This window comes from Humulus lupulus, chromosome 2 (genome assembly GCF_963169125.1).
Source record: "Humulus lupulus chromosome 2, drHumLupu1.1, whole genome shotgun sequence".
In the NCBI taxonomy this organism is placed as follows: Eukaryota; Viridiplantae; Streptophyta; class Magnoliopsida; order Rosales; family Cannabaceae; genus Humulus; species Humulus lupulus.
The window spans coordinates 274,179,478-274,203,442 of NC_084794.1; positions in this window are offsets into that span (position 1 = coordinate 274,179,478).

Below are 23,965 nucleotides of genomic sequence, written 5' to 3' on the forward strand. Positions count from 1 at the left end.
GGCAACCATTACTTTGAGCTTGGGATCGAGAGGGACCAGCCTAAGCTCGGGGTCCGGGTCTGGATAGATCGCGAGCCGAAGTCTCCAACCTCGTCGATTTGGCGCCGGAAGTGAGCTCGAATATCCTCTTGCTCACACCTCACTTTGTGCTCGTGAATTAGTCGCTGATTTCGAGTGAAGGGCGATTCAGGGCTTGGAGTTGTCGTAGAATAGGGAATTGTGAGCCCTGACCCCCACCGTTTTTCAAAATTCTACGACATCTAGCAAGAAATAAAAGGGTGAGGGCCAGGCATACAAGAAATAAATGATAAAATCCAAGATAGTTCGAGCTCTAATGCTCGAAACCACGGAATAAGCTCGATTAATATCTCAAAAGAACGGGGTTGAACTCGGAAGAAACCCGAGCTGTTGAAAAGGTCAGGCTTCGAGCGTGTATTTGACGCAAGGGGGGGGGGGGGGGGGGAAGTGAATTTATTTTAAAAGAATCACGGATTTTCAGGGAAAAAGTTGGCGGTTACTCAAAAAGGTGATAATTTTGGGAAACGTGCAATTTAAAAGCCTAATTCCATACCCCATTTCTTGGTCTACACGATACGTTACCCGTAATTAAATAACGACAAAAGAAAAAGCCATATTTGCATCATCTACACTAAATCTGGGTTTGAAACCCATGATATCAGAGAACCCAAAATCTACGCAGTATCGGCTAAAAACATTCTAGTGCAAAACTGACAAATGTGCCCGCGATGCAACAAAAACACAAAAATAACACAAAGAAACAAATACGTATAAATATATAAGTTCAAGAATAGAGACTTACACACAGTGGCTGGTGAATACAGAGAAATTGACGATCGAAGGAGCGGTTGCAAGAAAGCTTTCACAGGGTCGTAGACGCCAAGGGATTTTCGTTTTCTCGGTTTGCAGAACAAGCAAGGAAAAGACAATATGGGTTTTGGTTTTTCCTTTTTCTCTCCAAAAGCTTGAAAATGAAAGTGAAGAATGAGAGGAGATGAGAGGCTATATATATGTAAATCCCAAAAGGAGGCCAAAGGTCGGGCTAATCTAAGCCATCGGCCAGATTTCGTATTTGATCTGACGGTCAGGTACAAATGAAGTGATGGCGGCATAAAGTTGGCAGGCGAATAGGCGTGTCAATGGTACAAAAGCACTCAAGTACTCTGGATGAGCAACCCTTGGCTGACGCGTATCCACTCTTGAGTACGTTTAATGGTACAGTTTCCAAGGAAGGCAGTTCAAAAGTTCCCTTCTCATAGGATTCAAATAGATAGTTTTGAGGAGGCAAAATGTTACACCTAGATTTCAGGGTTGAGGGGTTACGATCCCGAAATCTAGGCTCGTTAGGTGTAAGCTCGAAATAAGTACGGTCGTCATAAGATCCTTCAGTCGGACCGTTTAGCTGTAAATGACGACCTTGTAAGCTCGAGGAGTGTGTAGCCTCGAATATTCTCTAAAATCACAATAGTCATGGTTCAACACTTGTATATATTTCCTGACGCTTCTTTTGGCTTTAGACAAGATGGTTCGAGCTCAAGAAGTGTAAGCTCGAATGCGATGACTTCGTAAATGGTCACTTGGTATAAGCTCAGGCGAAGTGAAATGACGAGCTCGTGATCAGCGAATAGTCTCGGAGATGTAGTGGATTCCGTATCTGAGCTAACCAGTTACAAATGAATGTATTTATATTTGTAAAATCCCTATGTTCACAGGATATTATATAATTTGTTAACCAATCCCACATTTTATGGGATATTTCCGAGTACGTAGCAAATAATGCATTAAGTGGCATTATATCATTTATTTAGTAGAATATATTCCCGAAATATGTGAGAACGAATTTTGAAACCTTCTCTATAAATAGAGAATGACTCTCCATTTGTACAAAGAAATAAAGAGGCTTGAGATATTAAGGGAAAACTCTGGGCAACTATTCTCTAAAAAGTTTCCAGAAGACTCAAACGCTAATAACACAAACTCGTGGACTAGGCAGATTTAACTGCTGAATCACGTAAAAAACATTCTGTTTTCATCTTTTTTCATTTCCTCAGATATATTCTTGTTTAATTGCTCTCTTTTTTAGGTAGCCAAAACTATATACTTTGTAGTTATATACAACATCTTTCAAATTTTCGAGAAATTACGAATAATTTATTTAGCCAAAAAGAGTGTTCAAAAAATGTGTTTCACACTCATATATATATATATATATATTAAAAAAAAATAGACACACATGTGCAACATGTTGTTTGAACCCTCATTTTAGAACAATAAAAATTGTGATTAATTTTTTTTAGAAGATCTCAAACTAAATAATTGTGTTAGATAAAGTTACGTCTGAATATTGTGGATATAGATTTCAACTTGTGTTATGAAATTATTTAAATATTATATACACATATCATATATATACACTCGTACACTAAACTATTTCAGCTAGTACAAATTCACAATTTCAAATTAATACAATTCAACATATGATTTAATTAATTTAGGTGCATTGATTAATTTTCTATGTTTATTTTTAATATTTTTATAATAATCACGTTATACATAGGAATTATATATTTATAAATATACACAATGGATACACTGTTTCCTATATTTATTAAAAGTATATATTGAACTATTTAACATTAATTATAAATATTAACATGTCGATTTTTTGTAAATATCAGTCTCCTAAATTGGGAAAGTGTGGAAAAGATTCGGCAGTGTTAGGCCCAAAATGTTCGGCCCAAAAACCCTTTCCTCATTTATCGAATATTTAAAACGGAATGTTTTGGCGTATGGAAGCTCCGAAGGCAGAAGCTGTGGGTCAGAAGCGGTCCGCGCCTCTAACCCCTAAACGAGACATTCAAAGTCGGTATTTTTGGAGGGAAATTCAGTTATTTCTTCCCCCCATTCGAGGGTTCGCTTGAACCAATTAACTGCTTTACATATTTTATCCTATAAATATGAGATTCATAGGAGGGAAAGGGGATAAAACTTTGAACTGACTTAAGCATCGGAGTGTCTTTCTTGCAGGTGATCCCGACGAGTCAAAGGCAAACTTCATCACCGGAATAGTAACAGGTCATCATTCATCGTTGGGTATTACTTCCAGATATAAAAAGACAAATTGTTGCTCCAACAGGCAGTATATAATTAATGTCGATCGAAATAATAAGCAACAAATTTTTATTATTATAATTATGAATTCTTATAAATTTAGAATGTTATTATAATTATATATTTGGTCCTAAAAAATAATTATTGTCGATCGAAAAAATTATAATTTTTATTATAATTATATGCTTAGTATTAAAAAATAATTAATGTCAATCGAAATAATAAATATTAAGGTAAGACAAATTATTTTTTGTCAAAAAAAAAACACAAAATAATTGCTATTATAAATATTTATACAATAAAATATAGAGAATTAATTGACACTTTGTTAGTGGTTAAATTATTTTAGATTATATAGCAATAAAAAAAGAGGTTGTACAACATTAAGTTAATTGGATAGAAATTAGAAACTTTAATTAAATGGAGAATTTGTTAGTGGTTACATTACTTTAGATTATACTGAATGAATTCACATGTACACCTCTTTTTTTTTTTTTTTCTGCTATAAATAAGAATGTATATGTGTTAGGGTTCTTAATAGAGTTTTAGCAAGTGCATTAGTTGAAATTATAAAAATATAAAAAGTATGGCGAAGTTTCAAGTTCTTGCTATTCTCTTGGTTGCAGTTCTCATTTTTACCAATGGTTGGTCTCTATTTTATTCTATTAAATTCAATATATATATTTCATCTTATCTCACCTTGTCAAATGAAACTTGATATAAATATTAGTCTTTTTTATTGTTGAAACTAGCTAATAATTCACATTATTATTTGTCTTCTCATTCAGTTTTTGAGTCCGAGGGTCAAGGACAGGAGGAACGTAGCTGTTGTCAAAGCTTTAAGGATGCAAGCTTATGTCCCAACACATCTAGTAATGTCAAGTGTGATGACTATTGCAGAAACACAATTGGATGTATCGGTGGCATTTGTAAAACTGAAGGTCATACTGTTTGTCACTGTAAATGTTAATTCTCATCACTGTGTACTGATCTTGATATATAAATATCAATCAAATAAGAGATTTTATTTCTCATTCCAAACCACAAATAATTCCTACAATTTTTGGCCTTACTATGTTTATAATATATGTTTTTCTTCTTTTTTTACTATAATTTTTTTTTCTATTTTTTTTCATGTTTTTTACCACACGCATAATTTTTTCTATTTTTTTAGAATATTGTTTTACATTATTTTTTTAGGTCAGGGTTAGGTATTTTTTCTCTTTTCATTTTTTTTTTGAATTTGCGTGAATTTAGTATACTTGGTTGATTTTACTCAATTATGTGTGATTTTTTGTTTCTATATATATTGAATAAATGATGTCATCATCTCATTAACCATCAATTGTTACAAAAACATAGTTAATAAATCAATATATGTTAATATAAAATCAATTATTCAATGGAAGGTGTTTTAAACATGCGAAAATAATTTATATTTTCCTTTACTGGAACTCGTTTAATATTACTATAAATTTGTGTGTATTTTGCTTGTATATTGGTAAACAATTCAAATTTTTATATTTCACTATTATTGGTATTGAAGAAAAAAAATTGTTGTCTTTCTTTGGATTTTCTTTCTTTACGTGTTTTCGAAGGAATATTATAATTATTGGAGACTTTGAATGATATTGAGAGCAAACGTTGCACATGCTTAAATTTCTCTATGTGATTATTCATTGTTTTTTTTTCTTTACCTTTTAAAAAATGTAGTACTTAAAACTCTCCCAATACGTTGCATTTTCTCAGTTTTCACTTCAAATGACTAGATTATCCAAACAAAACATACACATAATTTTTTTTAGCTATAATAATCAAAATATGTATTGTGTAGATGTGACTAAATTAAACAATTCACATAATAATTTTTAAATTACTAAATTCATGCTAAATAAATAAATATACGAGAAAATTTTATTGTGAGTCACATAACTAGGAGGATGGGCTTTAGAGATAGACTTTGATTCCTGCAGAATTAACAAACATAGTCTATCATGGCGAAATTGAAAATGTTAAAATACTAAAGTGGGAAAATGACTTTCTATTTAAGCTTTTACAGAATAACTAAAGTTAATAGTCAAATTTCTACTTTAGTTTTGATCAAATAAACGAAGTGGAAATGAACTTTCCTCAAAGATTATTTGCTAATATTAAAAAATTATATTATTATTTTTAACTTTGGTTATTGACAAATAATCATAGTCTTTTTTCTTGGTCATTTTTCTAATATTCATCTAAAATTCTTATTTTAATTTCAATATGATTTATTTATAAAATTTATTTTGATTTAATATATAACAAAAATAAAGAAAATTCACAAAATTTATAAACTTAATATTAACCACTTTATAAAATTAAATATTTGTAAGTTTTTATTAGTCTAAATATAGAGGACGCCTATAGTACATCTACTAAAACAGCAGCATTAGTGCATTTCTTTCTATTTTTGGCCATTGGACTATATAATAATTATTTTTTTATATGGCTATATACTTTGTAATTATTTACAACATCTTTCAAATTTTTGAGAAATTATAAATAATTTATTGTGCCAAAAAAGTGTTCAAAAAGTGTGTTTCACACTCATGTATATATATACATATATATATATATATATAATAAACACACATGTGCAACATTGTAGAGTCCCAGAATGTTTACTTAGTTAGCTAGCTAGTAGTAGTTTTAGTATTTTAAATTTCGTGGATTTTGGTTCAGAACACTCGTAGCAACACTTATAGATTTTATAAGTTTAACCTATAGTTTAAGAATATTAATTATAACAAAAGGTTTGATTAATATAGCTGATTATAAAAATGTTATATATTATACTATAAGGTTTAGATAGAATTAATAAGATCATGACACTTGTCGTGTGCATGTTCATTTAAGGATTTAATTATAGTTTAAATAAAAGAAAGTTCAAGAAAGCACTAGAATCTTCCAAGACCATTAGGAACATGACATTTGTCACAATCTTGTTTATTTGTGGATTAGATTGTTAATTAGATAATTAAATAGATTTTCCGTAACTTTAAGGTACTGTAACTTTCGACCTATTTTTGACTTAGTTATGTTATGAATTTCGAAAAATATTATTTCTAGAAAGTTGTAGATAATTGAATTAGCTTTCTAACGGTATAAAGATGGTCTAAATCAGAGTTCTACAGCTCCAGTTATATTGATTTTACTATAGGTGAGTTTAGAGTTATGAGATTTAGAAAGTTAGAAGTTAGGATTCTATTTTATTTAAATTTAAATTTGGATTATAATTAGAATGAAATTAAATATATTTTTTTAAAATAGAAGAAAGATCTAGAAACTCTAGAACCTTCCAGAACCACTAAGAATATGACACTTGTCATAAACATGTTTATTTAAGGATGTAAATATATTTTTTTAATAGAAGATTTTTATTCCTAGAACTCTATAAATAGGACCTAGTACCTAGCCCTTTCACTTACTCTTCAGCTGTGATCATACTCCAAGGTGCTAGTGAGAACATAAGAGTGATCCACTTGGGTTAGGAAAGAAAAAGCTTTATTATTCTTAAGCTTTATCAAACACTTGGGAAGTAAGGATTAGAGTACTTCGGTATTGGAGTTAGGCCAATCCTTAAGATCAACAAAGGTACCCTTATTCTTGAGTTTAATTCTTTTGATTTCTTAGTCTCTTTAGTTTTCATTCAGGCTCTAACTTTTGTTATGGTTTTGTGGTTAGGTTTTTAAGTTCTTTGAACTTAAGGTGTCTTTTCGGTAAGTTTTCCCTTGGTGGTTTAGTTCTATTCTTTTCATCTTTTTCCTTTAGAAATACTCACTATTCTATTGCTGGTTTTAGGAGTGTTCTATGTCCCGCATTTGTTCTCATATCCCGGTTTTGGTAAGGAAAATAGGCTAGATCTTGTATGTTTGTATGATATGTTATGCTTTTATGTTATGTTATGTTTAATATGTTATGATAATTTATGTTTTAATATGTTATGTTATGATTTACCCTACCTCAAATATTAGACAGGGGACGTAGATGGGTTATCATACACTACATGTGATCTAACCTACCTCAAATATTAGACAGGGGACATAGATGGTTTATCACATGTCATAATGGCCATTATTAGTATAGTCTTATATAGTATATGTTATAATATGTTTATAGTATATGTTATAATATGTTTATAGTATATGTTATGATATGTTTTTAGTATATGTTATGATATGTTTATAGCATATGTTATGATATGATTTTATGTGTATGTTTATGTTGTTTGTAGTTTTTTCCTTGCTGGGCATTAGGCTCACTCCTTTTCTTTTAGTATGATGCAGGAAAATAGATGCAAAGGCAAAAGGATTCTTGGAAGCTTGATGTGTGTATGGAGGTGAATGGAGTGGATGGCCGCATGTCGATTCGAGGACAACGTTTTTTTAGTCTCTTTAAAATTATGTTTTTATGTATTTTTCCGCATGTAGCTTTGTAAACAATTTTATTTAAAGTTATGTTTTATTTTAAAACAATGAGCTCATTTATGTATTACAAATATTGTTTCTTTAAAGTTTTCAATAAAGTTATGAATTTTCTTATGTACGTTCTTTTCAAAGTTGTGTTTATGTCTAGTAGGTTTAATGACCTAAGTTTCATAGATAGTTTGGTCGTTACAGTTGGTATCAGAGAAAAAGGTTCATTTTTCACGAAATTCTCCTTGATACACACGCTCAAGCTCCGAATCTAACCGCCAATGTAAGTATTTATGTTTTAGTTATTATGTTTATGTGTTATAGCTAATATTTTAGTCTTATGTTTTCAATTAAGATATGGATGGAGCTTTATCATATAACGATATCCAAGCCATTAAAGCCTTAAATAGGATTAGAGAGCCAAGAAATACCATAGGAATATTGGAGAGAATCACTCGAAGATTTCTTTTATTCCATAATCAAATAGTTCATCTCCAAGAAACTAAGCAAATAATGATGAGAGCTATGGAGCAATATATTTTAGTAATTAGGCTTTTTAGAGATTTTCCTTTTGTAATTGCTGCTTTGGAAGAAATATGGGAGACAATGGATGTTGAGGATGAAGTACCACCAGCTATGACATATTATTTTCTCATAATAAGGTTTACATTTAAGATGGAATTCCAATTCACACAAGAACAAAATAATAGAATTTTTACCAATCTTCCAAGAGGAATTTTTGAGGCTCACGAAAATGATGATTATGAAGAAATAGATGATGATATGTTAGATGAAGGATCTGATATAGAAGATCCCAATTTTTAGAAAAGATTAGTTTATTTATTGTTTTTCCTTTTTGATTGTACTTAGTGAAAATTGTTTTTCCAAATTAATATTATTGTTATTTTGATGACATGTATGAGTTTGATTTTATTTTTTTGCAATCATAATAAATAATAAGTTTAATAAATAATGACTAAGTTCAGTGAGGGTGGATAAAAATCAATGAACCAGGTTCTCTATATTGAGAAATAGGGGGCCATAGTTGTAATGCCCCGGATTCCCTATTATGGTTAATGGCTGGATTAGTAGGCCGGGAGGGTCATAATTGTTTAATTACTCCATTAAATGTGTTTATGCATGTTTATGAGAATTATATTATAATATAATGTTAATTGTATGCATGTCGATGATATATGTTGAGACCACATTATGATGTGGGTTTGTTCGAGCTATTCAACATAAGACGATCGTAGAATTTTGATTAGCGGTTTAGTCACAACAGGTTTAAGTGTCGGGACTTGGGTTGAGTCTCGGGGTGATTTTGATGATTAGAGCGTTACCGGGAGACATAGGGTAACGGGATGTGAATTATTGGTGTTTGAGATTATTGAGAATAGCGGGAAATGGAGAGCGTTAATTAGGATTAACGAGTTAGGAGGCAAGTACCAATTATGCCCTTGGGAGCATTTAGAAAGTATAAATTGACCTAGGGGTAAAATGGACATTTCACCCCTAGGATAGATATAACCTTTGACAGCTGAAGAAAGTGGTGGAAAACAGAGTATGCAAAAGGAGTTCTCCCGTACCTTCTTCTCTTCACTTTTCTTTGTGGTTTTTGAACCAACTTTGAGGATTCAAGCTTGGGAATCAAGCCTTGGGAGTTTAGCAGTGTGTTCCACCATTGAAGACCATCATAAGCCAAGCTTTGGGTAAGTTTCTAACCATGGTTTGCCCTGTTCTGGTTTTATTTTGCAGCTGAGTTTTCTAGGGTGAATTCATGGTTTTGTTGGGAGATTTGGCTAGGGTTCCCATGCTTGTGATGTTTGGGGTGTGTTAGAATGGTTTTTGGGATCATTTGGCATCAATAATAGGATTTGGAAGCTTGGAGATCGAGTTAGAATCGAAGGAGTTGAAGAAGGTCGGTTTAGGGGAGGTTGGGCCTGGAGGTAGCGCTACAGTGCCCACCCTAGGGCGCTATAGCGCTCCTCAGGACAGTTTCTGGCACTTGGGCGGTTCTGAGTATAGCGCTGTAGTGCTAGGGGTTGAGCGCTGTAGCGCTACCCTGTTCCTTCTAAGTCTCGTTTTGAGTGCTTTTAAGGGTTTTTGACTTGGGGTTTCAATCCTTAAGGCCCAGGATCGAATCTACTCACCATGTGGGCATGTTTCGAGGTCCCGAGGGTGGTGCTTAGGTTAAGACCCTATTATTATGGATTCTCATTAATGGAGGTTATAATTGGTTGTGATTAGGTGACCGCTAAGGAACTAAAAGATCGATCGTTCTCAGGAGTCGTCTTTATCGTACGTCTCACTCGAACCCGAGGTAAGAAAAACAATGTATGGATACAGTTGCACCCTGTGCAGCTATATGACATGCACTGTTTGACATTGAGGCATGTTGGTTGATATATGTGGACATGGATTGCATATTAAATGCTAGTGAACGCTGATTACCTGTTTGAGACACTGACTAGTCAGGGACCGACTCTAAAGTCGATGATCACGCATTGAATGGTTCTATGGCATTAATGCGGGACCGACCCTAAGGTCGAAGAACTTATAAGCGCTTGCCTGGTCTACGACCAGATGACTATAGCCAAGGTATATGACCCCGGTGATCGTTCGTCACATGGCTAAGGGACGTTGTTCATGGTTTCGACTCTAGGGTCGAGAGGAAGGTTATGTTGGTGACTAATCACCATGCACCTGTCCTAATCAACTTATGAAAGAACTCCTTCTCAGCTAAGCCCTGGTGACCCTATCGTCACATGGCTAGAAGGAGCGATGTTCGTTATTGTGACTTTTGGCTATTGTCACCTACTAGTTGGACGGATAGTCCTGAGTGGTTATTACGATCGTTGTTGATATTATATCATGTTTTATTGTGTTTTCTTGCTAGGCCTTGGCTCATGGGTGCTATGTGGTGCAGGTAAAGGAAAAGAGAAGCTCACCCAACCCTGAGTGGAGAGCTTGGGCGATGTTGTGTACATACGGGGCCGCTTGACAGCCACGGTCAAGGAGTTCTCAGAGGGACTAGGGGTTTACCCTATTTTTGCCACTTAGGCCGGCGGGGATTGTAAATTTGGAACTGTAGCGACTCTTTTGTATTACGAACTACTTGTAAACATTTTGAAAGGCTCATGAGCAGTTTGTTTACTTAATAAAATGTACCCTTTCCTTTTTACTGGTTTTTCACCTTAACCTGATAATGGTACCTAGATCACGTTTTTAACCAAAGGACTCAGGTAGCGAGTCAAATTTCCGGTTCACCGTTCACCGTAACTGTTCTGGGGTAACCAGGGTGTTACAATAGTAGTGGGAACGAGTTTATTGATCCCAGCCCTCCCTCAGTATGGTTAACTTTGGAACAACGATGAGTTTCGAGCCTGAGAATTAAGTCATATTGGATAATTAGATACACACTTAAAAAATAATAAAGATGACTTATTTTTCTAAGTTACGAAACTTACCCTAATTATAAAGAAGGCTTATATAATTCTTTTCATAAGAAGTCATAATTAATAGGTTCGAGTTGTGTTTGCTTAGATTAAGGTTTTGCTTTAGAGCCTATGAAGGTAAGTTCTAACATGTTTTTCTCAACTGTTATAACTCTGCTGAAGATGTCGCTCCGAAGATCTACTCACACCAATGGCAATGTCCCCAACGTCACCCCTGAGATGAATGAAGCCCCTCCAGTTTGCAGAAGGGGAAGGCGTCCAAATGCCAACCGGAATGCACCGCCACCGCCGTTGCCGGTTGACAACACTGCGGAAGTTGCCATACTACGACGACAAGTTGAGGAATTACTGCAACAACAGCGACAGCAGGCACAATAAATGGCCCCAGCACCCCCATCAAGTTGGTTCATATGGGGGATGGCCAATGGCACACTATGCGCCATACCCAGCTTAACATGCGGAGCCTATCTATGAGCGGTTTCGTAAGCAGCACGCTCCAAATTTTGAAGGGACAACTGACCCCTTCAAGGCAGAAGAATGGCTCAGACATGTGGATCCGATCCTTGTGCACATGAACCTCGGCAACGCGGACCGCATATCTTGTGTTTCGTCTCTACTCAAGAAGGATGAAAGAATATGGTGGGACCCAGTACAGCAGACTCACGATGTCACCACTAAGACTTGGGCTAGATTTGTGGAGCTGTTCCACAAAAAGTACTACAATTCAGCTGTCATTGCTTCAAGGGTCGAGGAATTCGCTAGTCTAAAGCAAGGCAATTTGATGGTAGTAGAGTATGCTCGGCAGTTCGACCGATTAGCTAAGTTTGCATCTGAGATGGTTCCAACTGATTTTTTGAGGGTGAACAAGTTCGTTAGAGGACTTCGACCAAAGATCGAGCTAGGGGTTAAGCTAGCAAACCCGAGGAAGTACTACTTATGCTGATGTTATAGAAACGGCAATAGAAGTGGAAAGGCTTCAGGCAAACGTTAGTAAAGAGGAGGCTAGTAAGCCTGAGCCTAAGCAGCAGGGTCAATCCCAGAATGGTCGGAACAACAACCACAACAACTAGCAGTCCAACAACAATAACGGTAAGAAGAGAAGGCATTCGGACAACAAGCAGTCTGAAAATGATAAGAGGGCACAGACAAACAATGGAGGAAATAGGTCGGGTTATGTAGAGTACCCGCAATGTGCTAAGTTCCAAAAGAAACATCTTGGTGAGTGTCGCGCAAACACCAAGGGATGCTACAACTGTCTTCAGCTCAAGTCAGAGGGGAAAAAAGATGATAAGATGGTTCCTGCCAGAGTTTTTGCTCTCACCCAAGGAGAAGCTGACGCTAGCAATAAAGTAGTTACAGGTCAGGTTTCTATTCTCCATAATAAATGTTATGTATTATTTGATTCGGGAGCCACTCATTTGTATATCTCGTTAGGAATGATAGAGAAATTAGACAAATCTTGTGAAAAATTTAGAACTAGGTATGTAACAGAATTACCTTTGGGTGAAGTGGTCCTATTATCACGGGTAGTACGAGGCGTACCGATCAAGATAGAAGAAGTAGAACTAGAAGGAGAACTGATAGAACTGGAGATTAAAGACTTCGACGTGATACTGGGAATGGACTGGCTAGCAAGGCATGGCGCAACCATCAACTGCAAAATTAAGCAAGTAATGTTCGAGGCTCCTGACGGCCAGAGGCTATGTTTTATGGGAAAGGTTTCAGGTCTACGCACACCGCTTATTTCGTCACTTAAAGCTCAGAAGATGATAGAAAAAGGATTTCAAGCATTCTTAGCTAGTGTTACGGATGTGGTAAAGGAAACACCACTAAAGGTCGGAGATGTACGTATTGTAAGGGAATTTCCAGAGGTATTTCCTGACGACTTGCCAGGATTGCCGCCGACGTGGGAAATTGACTTCACAATCGAGCTAGTACCGGTCACCGAGCCTATCTCCAAGGCACCATACCAGATGGCACCTACCAAACTCAAGGAGTTAAAGACGCAGCTACAAGAACTTCTAGACTTGGGTTTCATCAGACCGAGCCATTCACCATGGGGAGCACCGGTTTTGTTTGTGAAGAAAAAGGACGGCAATATGCGGATGTGCATAGATTACCGCGAGCTGAATAAGGTGACGATTAAGAATAAGTACCCGCTACCCCGGATTGACGACTTGTTTGATCAAATTCGAGGTGCAACCATGTTTTCAAAGATTGACTTACGGTCCGGGTATCACCAGCTCAAGGTACGGGAAGAAGACATTTCTAAGACAGCCTTTAGAACTCGTTATGGGCATTACGAGTTTTTAGTCATGTATTTCGGTCTTACCAACGCTCCAGCCACATTCATGGATTTAATGAATGGGGTCTTTAAGGACTACTTGGATAAATTCGTTGTAGTATTCATTGATGATATCTTAGTGTCCTCAAAGAACGAAGTCGAGCACGAGAAACATTTAAGGTTAATCTTGTTACGACTAAAGGAGCATCAGCTTTACGCCAAGTTCAAGAAGTGCGAATTTTGGCTTTCACAAGTAGCATTTCTCGACCACATAGTATCCAAGGACGGGATTGTTGTAGATCCATCTAAAGTAGAGGCTGTGAAGGATTGGCCAGGACCAAAGAATGCATCAGAAGTAAGAAGCTTTCTGGGATTAGCAGGCTATTATCGGAGGTTTGTAGAAGGTTTTTCCAAGATAGCCACTCCGCTCACCAACCTGACTCGGAAGCAGCAGAGGTTCAACTGGAATGATAAGTGTGAAGAAAGTTTCCAGTTGCTTAAAGATAAGTTATGCTCAGCACCAGTACTTTGTGTACCGACACCCAATGACAAGTTTGTAGTCTATTGCGATGCGTCGAAGCAATGGTTGGGTTGTGTGCTGATGCAGAATGACAAGGTGATAGCATATTTCACAATTGCATATTTAATACAATTCAACACATGATTTAATTAATTTAGGTGTATTGATTAATTTCCTATGTTTATATTTAATATTTTTATAATAATCACGTTATACATAGGAATTATATATTTATAAATATACACAATGAATACATTGTTTCCTATATTTATTAAAAGTATATATTGAACTATTTAACATTAATTATAAATACGAACATGTCGATTTCTTTTCAATATCAATCTCTCTAAATTGAGAAAGTGCGAGATAGATTCGACAGTAGATAATTAATGTCGATTGAAATAATGATTAACAAATTTTCATTATTATAATTATAAATTCTTATAAATTTATAATGTTATTATAGTTATATATTTGGTACTAAAAAAAAATTATTGTCGATCAAAAAAATTATAATTATATGCTTGGTATTAAAAAATAATTAAAGTCAATCGAAATAATAAATATTAAGTTTTGTCAAAATATGTTTTGTGAAAAAAAAAACACTAAATAATTGCTATTATAAAAATTGATACAATAAAATATAGAGAATTAACTGACATTTTGTTAGTGGTTACCTTATTTTAGATATATCAATAAAAAAAGGAGATTGTACAACATTAAGTTAATTGGATAGAAATTAGAAACTTTAATTAAATAGAGAACTTGTTAGTGGTTACATTATTTTAGATTATAAAGAATGCATTCACATGTACACCTCTCTCTTTTTTTTTTGCTATAAATATGAATGTATGTATGTTAGGGTTCTTCATAGAGTTTTAGCAAGTGCATTAGTTGAAATTATAAAAATATAAAAATTATGGCGAAGTTTCAAGTTCTTGCTCTTCTCTTGGTTGCGGTTCTCATTTTTACCAATGGTTGGTCTCTATTTTATTCTATTAAATTCAATATATATATATATATTTCATCTCATCTGGGCTTGTCAAATGAAACTTGATATAAATATTAGTCTTTTTTTTTGTTGAAACTAGCTAATAATTCACATTATTATATTTTTTTCTCATTCAGTTTTTGAGTCTGAGGGTCAAGGACAAGAGGAACGTAGCTGTTGTCAAAGCTTTAAGGATGCAAGCTTATGTCCCAACACATCTAGTAATGTCAAGTGTGATGATTATTGCAGAAACACAATTGGTTGTGTCGGCGGCATTTGTAAAACTGAAGGCCATACTGTTTGTCATTGTAAATGTTAATACTCATCACTACGTGTTCTGATCTTGATATATTAATATCAATCAAATAAGAGAATTTATTTCTCATTCCAAACAATAATTAATTCCTTCAATTTTAGGCTTTACTATGTTTTCAATTTATGTTTTACTATTTTTTTTTTCAAATTTTAGAATATTTTTTTAAGTCTAGGTTAGGTATTTTTTCTCTTTTCATTTTCTTTTTGAATTTGCGTGAATTTAGTATACTTGGTTGATTTTACTCAATTATGTGTGATTTTTCTTTTCTATATATGTATTGAATAAGTTATGTCATTGACTCATTATCCATCAATCCTTACAAAAACATAGTTAATAAATCAATATATGTTAATATAAAATCAATTATTAAATGGAAGGTGATTTAAAGACATGAAAATAATTTATATTTTCTTCTAGTGGAGCTCGTTTAATATTACTATGAATTTTTGTATGTTGCTTGTATATTCTTAAACAATTCAAATTTTATATTTCAGTATTATTGGTATTGAAGAATATTACATCCAAATTTTGAGACCTGAGATTGTGACCTCGAAAGCTGGATTCGTCAAGTGTGAGCTCGAGATATCTAAAACGCATGTTCGTTGTCCAGATGTTAAATCCTCGAATCAAGATGGCAACCTCAAAGACATTTAACCTCGAAATTCTTTCTAAGCTCAAAAGACATAGCATCGGGATATATCTGTTGTCGGGTGTCTCCGGATCAAGTAGCTCGAGCTTTAAGAGTACAGGCTCGAAATGTAACAGCCTCGATGGTATCTACCTGCTCCGAGCTGGTCTTGGAGTAAGGCGGCTAGTTCGTAACTTATCCGTTAACCTTGACTAACATGATGATGGTTGCTGACCTCGAAAGATTTAATGAGTCATTTGCTGTAACGCATTCCGTACATTTAAGGATATTTATTGTTATAACATCTCAACATTAAATGGATATTAACAAGTCTGTTATTCACCCCTGGTCTTTAGGGGACGTTTCCTTATATATAGGAGTTACAGTATTTAATATCATTATTTTAATTAATAAGCATAAGTATCTTCCCAAAATATGTGGGAAGGAACTCTAAGAACTCTCTATAAATAGAGAGGTCATGAACATTTGTAAAGGACTGATCTTTTGATATACTGAGAGAAATTCAGGAGAATTCATCCCTGAAGGATTTCCAAAAAACTCCAAGTCTTAATAAAATAGACTCGTGGACTAGGCAGAGTTAACTGCTGAACCACGTAAAATTCTAGTTGTTCGACCATATTATTCATCTGCGCCATAGTTCTTATTGTTTAATTGCATTAGATTTTAAGTTGAAAAAAAACGGCGTCAACAAAGAAAAAAAAAGTGTTGTCTTTTGTAACACCCCGATTTCCCGAGACGTTACTTAGGGAGTCCATTTAAAAATAATAAACAATAAATACTTTAAGACACTAAAATAAAATATTTATTTAAAATTTAAACAGACAATGAGATCTCATTATTTAAAAATAAAAATGTTGGACGCTAGGTTTAATAACAACAACATAAAAAAAAATAACCATTCAAGTCTGAAAATTTAAAAACATAACATTTATTTCTAAAAACATAAAATAACCGGAGCCCAGCCTCTAACAAGTTTCGTCCATGCCTCGAGCCCGCACCACTCGCTGCTTTGCTTTGCCTTTACCTGCACACAGAGTACCTGTGAGCTAACGTCCAGTAAGAAAAGCTATGTAGGACATAACTCCCCAAGCCAAAAAAGATAAACTTTCAACTAAACATAAATAAACATCATAAGCATAATAATCATCGTGCGATATATAAACACCATATTACACTAACATAATGTGTGTTACACTCACACACATAAATACTAACAAGTCATGTTGATCGGACATGAAATGTAATCTGCCTTGCCTGCGTTGTACTCACACTCGGCATTCCCACGGTGGCACCTAGTCTAGCCTGCACTGTACTCACACTCGGTCGTTCCCTCGAGACATCGTTGCCTTGCCTGTGCTGTACTCACACTTGGTAGTTCCGTGGTGGCATCCTATTATCCTGAGTTATACACACCCAAGATAATTCCTGCAAGTGCTATACTCACACATGCATCTAAAATCTAGTAGCACACCTACTCTATCATTTAAGCATGTCTACTAACTGAAATCCCTAGCACTATCATCATGCTAGTCAACCTAATGCAAAAATTTAGGTCACAAATATAATTACATAACTAACAAATAAGAAAACAAGGTTGTACGCATAACGTACACCCTGTGCATAGATGTCCACTCTTCTTACCTTAAAATTGGCTGAAATTAGCTATCATTGATCACAATTCCAGGCTCGCGCCTTCGCAGGGGATCTTTGCGCCCATTTAAGCGATCTCTTAGGTCCGGGTTCGATGGGTTACCATTACCCCGATTCTGATTCAAGTGTTCCCGCAGGTCGGAGCGGTTCCTGTGGTTCCCAGTATATTTTCGACCTCGATCATGCATACTAACTGATCTAATATCTCATGAGTCGTCACTGGCAAGGCTTGTTGCATGATTATTCCGAGATGGGTCTCTTTCATGCTGTCTCATCTCTGCAGTGCGAGACCGAGACATTTGACTTCTTGTAGGCTGGGCGCCTCTACGCTCCCTGAAGGCTTCTCTACTACCTTGTCTCCTTCCCGCACGCCTTTCTTCATCATCTCGAACTGGTTGAGCATTCCTGCGAGGCAGTGAAGGGTATCTTATAGGCGATGGAGGGAATCGTATGGGTGACGATGTTTGCCACCCATTTCGAGGCCTAGACGGTCCTGAGTTCGCCCGTGTTGGGTCGGTAACATTTTGCGTGTTACCAGGGATTTGAGTCCGAGCCTCTGTAGGGGCTCGGTTATTCCCAGTTCCCGCTAGTAGCTCCGCAGTTGAATTAATCGGAGCCTTGGCTCGAGTACTTCTTCAGGGTCTCGAGGGAGCGGGTTGCTCTGCTGGTGCCGGAGGTTGCTCTGGTCTCCTTGTGGCATCATTTTTTCGGGGTCATCCACGAGGCCTGCGAGGAGGCACATGCATGTCCCTCGGAGGTGGGGCTTGGTTCTCACGCGGATGTGGGGGCTCAGCCGCCTGGGCCTCTGCGGCTAACCTAGCCAATTCCTCGTTCCGCTTATTGGCCTCGGCCAAATGTTTTTTCAGTTGTTGGTTTTCAAGTTCCACAATGTGGATGTACCGTTCAGGATTATAGTACATGTCCTCATCCCTTGGGGCTGGAGGTGCTAGAGGTCCCCGAGAATCGAAGGACACGCTTCTCTCTTCAATCTCTGGATTTACCATTGGCTGCTTCCCGGGACGTCTTGGATAGTATTCTTCAGGAATGTTTTGATCATTCGCGGCCATGACTGTTTAGGGATCGTACTGCTTAAGGCTCTCAATGAAAGCACCAAATTGTTGACACCGTTCTTCGTCAACTTAAAATGTAGAGCACGTAAACAGTAAAATCTATGACAATAATAACACAATAAAACAAGAAGAGTTTTTTACGTGGTTCAGCAGTTAACTCTGCCTAGTCATCGAGTCTTTATTATTAAAACTTAGGAAATTTCTGGGAATTCTTCAGGGATAAATTCTATAGAGATTCTTTCAAGATCACAAAATTTCCCGGTCCTTTACCATGGTACATGACTTCTCTATTTATAGAGGAGATCTCAAAATATTATCCCACACGTTCGGGAAGTTATTCTGTATATTAATGAATTTAATGGCTTTAAAGCCTGTAACTCCTATATACAAGGAAACGTCCCCTGAAGGCCAAGGGGCGTATAACCGAATAATTAATATCCCTTTATTGTAGGGAAGTTACAACAATAAATATCTCTTGAATGCATGGACTGCGTCTCCTCAGGTGACCTATTAAACCATTCGAGATCAGCATCATGTCAGTCTAGGTTTCTGAGTAAATTATGAGTTGCATTATTTCCCAAGACCAACTCGGAGTGGGTAAAAACCACCGTGGCCACCTTACTCCGAGCTCACACTCATGCCAAGCTCGGTCCACTTGATCAGAGGCTGCCCAACAATGGATATACTCCGATTGTTCTGTTTTTCGAGCTTATAAGGACTTCGAGGCTACCCATCTTCGTGGTTGCCACATGCTTTTAAAATTCATTGTCTATATTATGATCATGTATTTTAGCTATCGCGAAATCACACCTGACGGATCCAGCTTTCGAGGTCACAACCTCAAGTCTCGAAATCTTGGTGTAACATTTTTCCCCCTCACAAGTATTAGTTCGAATCTTATGAGAAGGAAACTTTTGAGCTACTTTCTTTGGGAATCGCACCGTCACACATACTCTAGTATAGACACGCGTCAGTTGAGTATTGCCTATTCAAGGTACTTGAGTGCCTTGGAAACCTGCCAACGATCGTTTGCCTGCCACCTTTACAGTACCATCATATCACTTACCATGACCGTCGGATTTGGCGTGGAATCTGGCCAATGGCTCAGATTAATCCCTCTTTTACAATCTCTGGTAGTCTATATATAAGACTCCAGTCGTCTTCCTCCTTTCATTTTTCAAAGGAAAAAAGGAGAGAAAACCAGAGGCAAGCCCAAAAAGAATTTGCTTTTACATGTTCTCTCAGCCAAAGAAACAAAGAGCCATCAGCCTGTTCGAGACCGTGAGATTATACCTGCAGCCTCTTCTTTAGCCATCTATTTCTCTGCAACCACCATCTTCAGTGTGTAAGCATTTGATCTTGGCTTTATATATTTTTTCTTTACGTTAGTTTCTGCCTCAGTTGCATCTTAGTCACTGGAACTGTTGTTGATTCATTCTTTAGTATAATGTATTAGGATGCTTTGATCGATAGATATTAGGTTTAGGTTTCCACATTACTGGTTCTAAATCAAGTTCGTATGTAGGAAGACCCAAATATGGTCTTTTTTCTGGGTTTTTGAATTTCGGAAGACGTATCTTGCACACCAAGATATTGGGTATAAAATCTGGGTTTTAAAGAATGCACGATTCTCAAGAATACCATCTTTTCAATAACCGCCACCTTTCTTTTTCCTGATATTTCGGGATTTCCAAAAATAGAATCCACTTTCTTCCCTTTTTCGTGTGATACACGTCATGATGCTAATCGGGTCCCCACGATCGATCTCACCTAGTATCCAAGCCTTTTCGATCTTGAACCACAGAGATCGCCATTCTTGATTTCTTGAATGCATGGCCCTCACCATTTTTTCTTTCTTGCTAGATGTCACAAAATCTGGAAAAATGGTGGGGGTCGTTGCTTGCCATCCCGTACTCGCCAAAAACTCCGAGCCCGGAGTCATTGTTTACTCGGAACCAGCGTCTGATTCGTGAACACGAGCTAGCTCGTGAACAAGAAGAAACCCGAGCTCACTACTATCGTCAAATCGTCGAGGTCATAGAGAAGAATAGAAAAATTCTCTGAGGCGCTCATTATCCGGAATCTGACTCTAGGCCCAGACCGATCCCCTTAATCCCAGGCTGAAAGTGATAGTCGCGTACAAGCCGATAGATCTTCAATTCTTGCTGATGGGGGAACCCTCCACTTCGCAGCCGAGGAGGGAATTCTTCGAGGCCGAACATTACTGGAGCTCGGTCACGTCGCTGGGGCAGATATATGATATTCTTGCCCTTCACAGATTAGGGCTGTCGGGCTCGCTTAGGTGCCAAGCTCTGGCTTCCCACGAGCAAAGCTCCCGTGCTCCAGGGGATGGAAACCCCGACAACAAGCTGAGGTATGCGACTTGGAGCCAGGAGCACATGAAGGCAGGAGATATCCTTCCCTTGAAGTCCTTCTTTAAAGGCTTCTTGAACCATGTTGGACTGGCTCCCTTCCAGCTCAACACCAACTCTTATAGGGTTCTGTCTGCCCTATGGTCACTTTACCACGAGCTATCCCAAAGAAAAGAAGATGTTCGAGGATCTTCCTAACCATCCCCCTGACTTCAAGAATGCCTTCTTCTAGACAGATGGCCTAGCCCCGTCTCGATACTACTCGTTCAGACGGATTCGTATGTATCTCAACTTTCTTCTTTTCTGTGTTCGATCTTCGTTTTTAGATCCATACTTAGTTAAGATGCGTTTGATTTTCCAGCCAACTATCATCGCCCTACTCCCACCGATGAGATGAAGGAGCATAGAGAGACTCTGCTCCAACTCCCTTGCGGCAGGAGATCCCTCTCTTATCTCCTGCACGAAGACAAACTCCGAGCATGTGGGCTCTTAGGGGAAGATCAGTCTACATCGGATTGGTCCAATAAGAAATACGCCCAATGGGAGCTCATTCCTTTACAAACTGGTAACCTCCCCCCAAGAAGAGAGGTGAGGCCTCCACCTCCAGTTCATTGAAGGAGTACGCAATCAGGGAACGAGTAAAACGATGAAGCCTCGAGCTCGGGCTCGGATGAGCAAGGTACAGTCATCCTAAGCTCGAATATGTGGTCCCCCTCCCTATTAAAGTATAAACCCGATAGGTTAGTATTGTGTGAGGATGATAGAAACCATTTTTATGTATGGTCTTGGGTAGACGAACGAGTTCATAGGTTCAATAGAAGGCTTGGGAAATACGACACCATGTATAGTCTGAACGAGGTATGGAATGGAACAGCCGTCCAATATGGGACCAACGACTATAGGGACCTTTCGAGGTTGACATCCACATATAGAGAAGGTACTCCCCCTGCCTCTTCTATAGAAGGGGGAATTTCATGGTCGCCGAGCTCAAGCTCGGGGGAGAGTTCCAGTTAGGTTTCTCTCCACTTATCTTTTTATCCCATACATATTTGCATGATGCTGAGTTACTTTATTTTTTTTATAACTCGTATTGTGGTGTAATTGTGTAGGCGAGATGGACTCTGATCTTGAAAACATCCTTGAGAGTGGCGGAGCCAAGAGGAGTAAGTGTCCCAGGAGGTCGCGAAAGACCGACCGGCCCGCCAAGGTCCTCAAGAGGACTGAAAAGACACCTCCTCCATCAGCTCCGCCTGCCCCGAGCTCCGCCATGGAGCCGACTCCACAGGTCGGGGCATCCACTATGGTCGAGCCCCAACCTCCCGTCCTGGTTCACTCAACGCTCGACCCACCTCCGAAAATACCCTCGGCTTCCCTGACCCGCAAGTTGTCAATTTCTACTCATGTTGATGAGTATGTAGTTAACAATGCTGCTTGGACTCATGGGGCTACGCTAGGCCCGGACATCCTGTCTTGAGTGGCTCAGAGCTTTAGTGGCTTTGACACTCCTCACTGGCAGTTTTTGAACAATGCCCGAGACTGCAACACACTTTACGAGAAGAGTGTCGAGCTTACTGCTGCGGTAACTGTTCTTTTCTCGCTACTAGTTGTTATTCATAAACGGTCCTTACGCTAATGTTGATTTCTTTGTATGCCAGGGTCTTGCTGTCTCTGCTCAGCTCAACTATAACTGAATAATGAGATCCACTCGAGCATGTCTTATGCTCAGGAGGCGAAGGATCTTCAGGTCAAACTGAGTGATGAGCTAAAGGCAACAAAGGCAGGAGCCGAGGAGCTGAAGGCCAAAGTATCCGAGCTTGAGAAGCAGAACACCAAGCTCGCAGAGCTTGAGGAGGAGAATGCTCGGCTCAAGGAGGTCAATACCAAGCTTAAAGAAGATAAGGCCGCCACTTTTGACATCATTGAGGGTGAAAAGGCTCGGCTTCTTGCAGAGTATAAGGAGAAAAAGGATCGGGCGGTCGATCTGGCCATGTATAGAATATGGGCCAACAATGTCGTCCTCGATACCAGCTTCTTAGGTCCTCTTGAGGCGAAGCTCGTAGATAAGTGGAATGCTCGGCTTGAAGCGGAGGAGGCTGCTCGGGAGGCTTAGAAGGATAGTCATGCTATTCGTCCTAGAGAGTTTAGTGCTGCTAATGCTGAGAAGGCTTAGGACTTTGATTAGCGTGACAAGAGGTCAATAAGTGAATTAATATGATAATATGTGAATTTAAATGAATATGTGATTAGAATGCATGTTTAGGTGGTATAAATATGCATGTGAGCTCCGTTTGCATGATAGGGGTAAATTGGTAATTTTAGCCCGTTGAGGGCATAAATGCGATAATTGTATTGTATGATTTGTACCACGTGAGTGTGGTGATATCAGTGTGATGCACGTACCGAGACGGTCCTAAGGAGCTATTTAGTTTAAAAGTCACAACGGGATTAAATACCCGGCTTGGGAGGAGCCTAGGGATATTTTGGGGATTTTGCAATTGGGTTCTTGTGAGTTAGTAGTAACTGGTAATTTGGTAACTTGTGTAACCGTTAGTAATCGCTGAGAGTAACAAGTTTGGTTAAAAGAAGTGGTAGAATTGTAAGGAAGTAGGAATGACAAAAAGGGCCTTGAGGTTTAGTTGGAATGGGAAATAGATGGAAGGGTAAAATGGTCATTAGGCAAGGATTTGGATTACTTCAGCTGAAGGAGAAGGGAATACATATTACACTTGGTTATATTTTGGTTTATGCTGAATTTGGAAGAAAGAGCTAGAAAGAAAGGGGAAGTGAAGAAGGGGCTGAACTTGTGAGACCTAGGAGGAGATTCAAAGGGGTTTCAGGAGGTTCGCGAAGGAGCGCCACGACCCCGTTCTTGGGCGCCGCGGCGCGAGGCTGTTTCTGGGTAGGGGAGGCTTTCTGACTTGCTGGGCGTCGCGGCCCTCTAGGGCAGCGCTGCGGTGCTAGGCCATTTTCAGAGCATGAGATTTTGCAATTTTGAGCCTTTGCTCCGGGGGTTTGGGGAATGTCTTCGATGTACTCTTTTAGGGATTTGGGGGTTCCGAGAGTGTGGGATTTGCC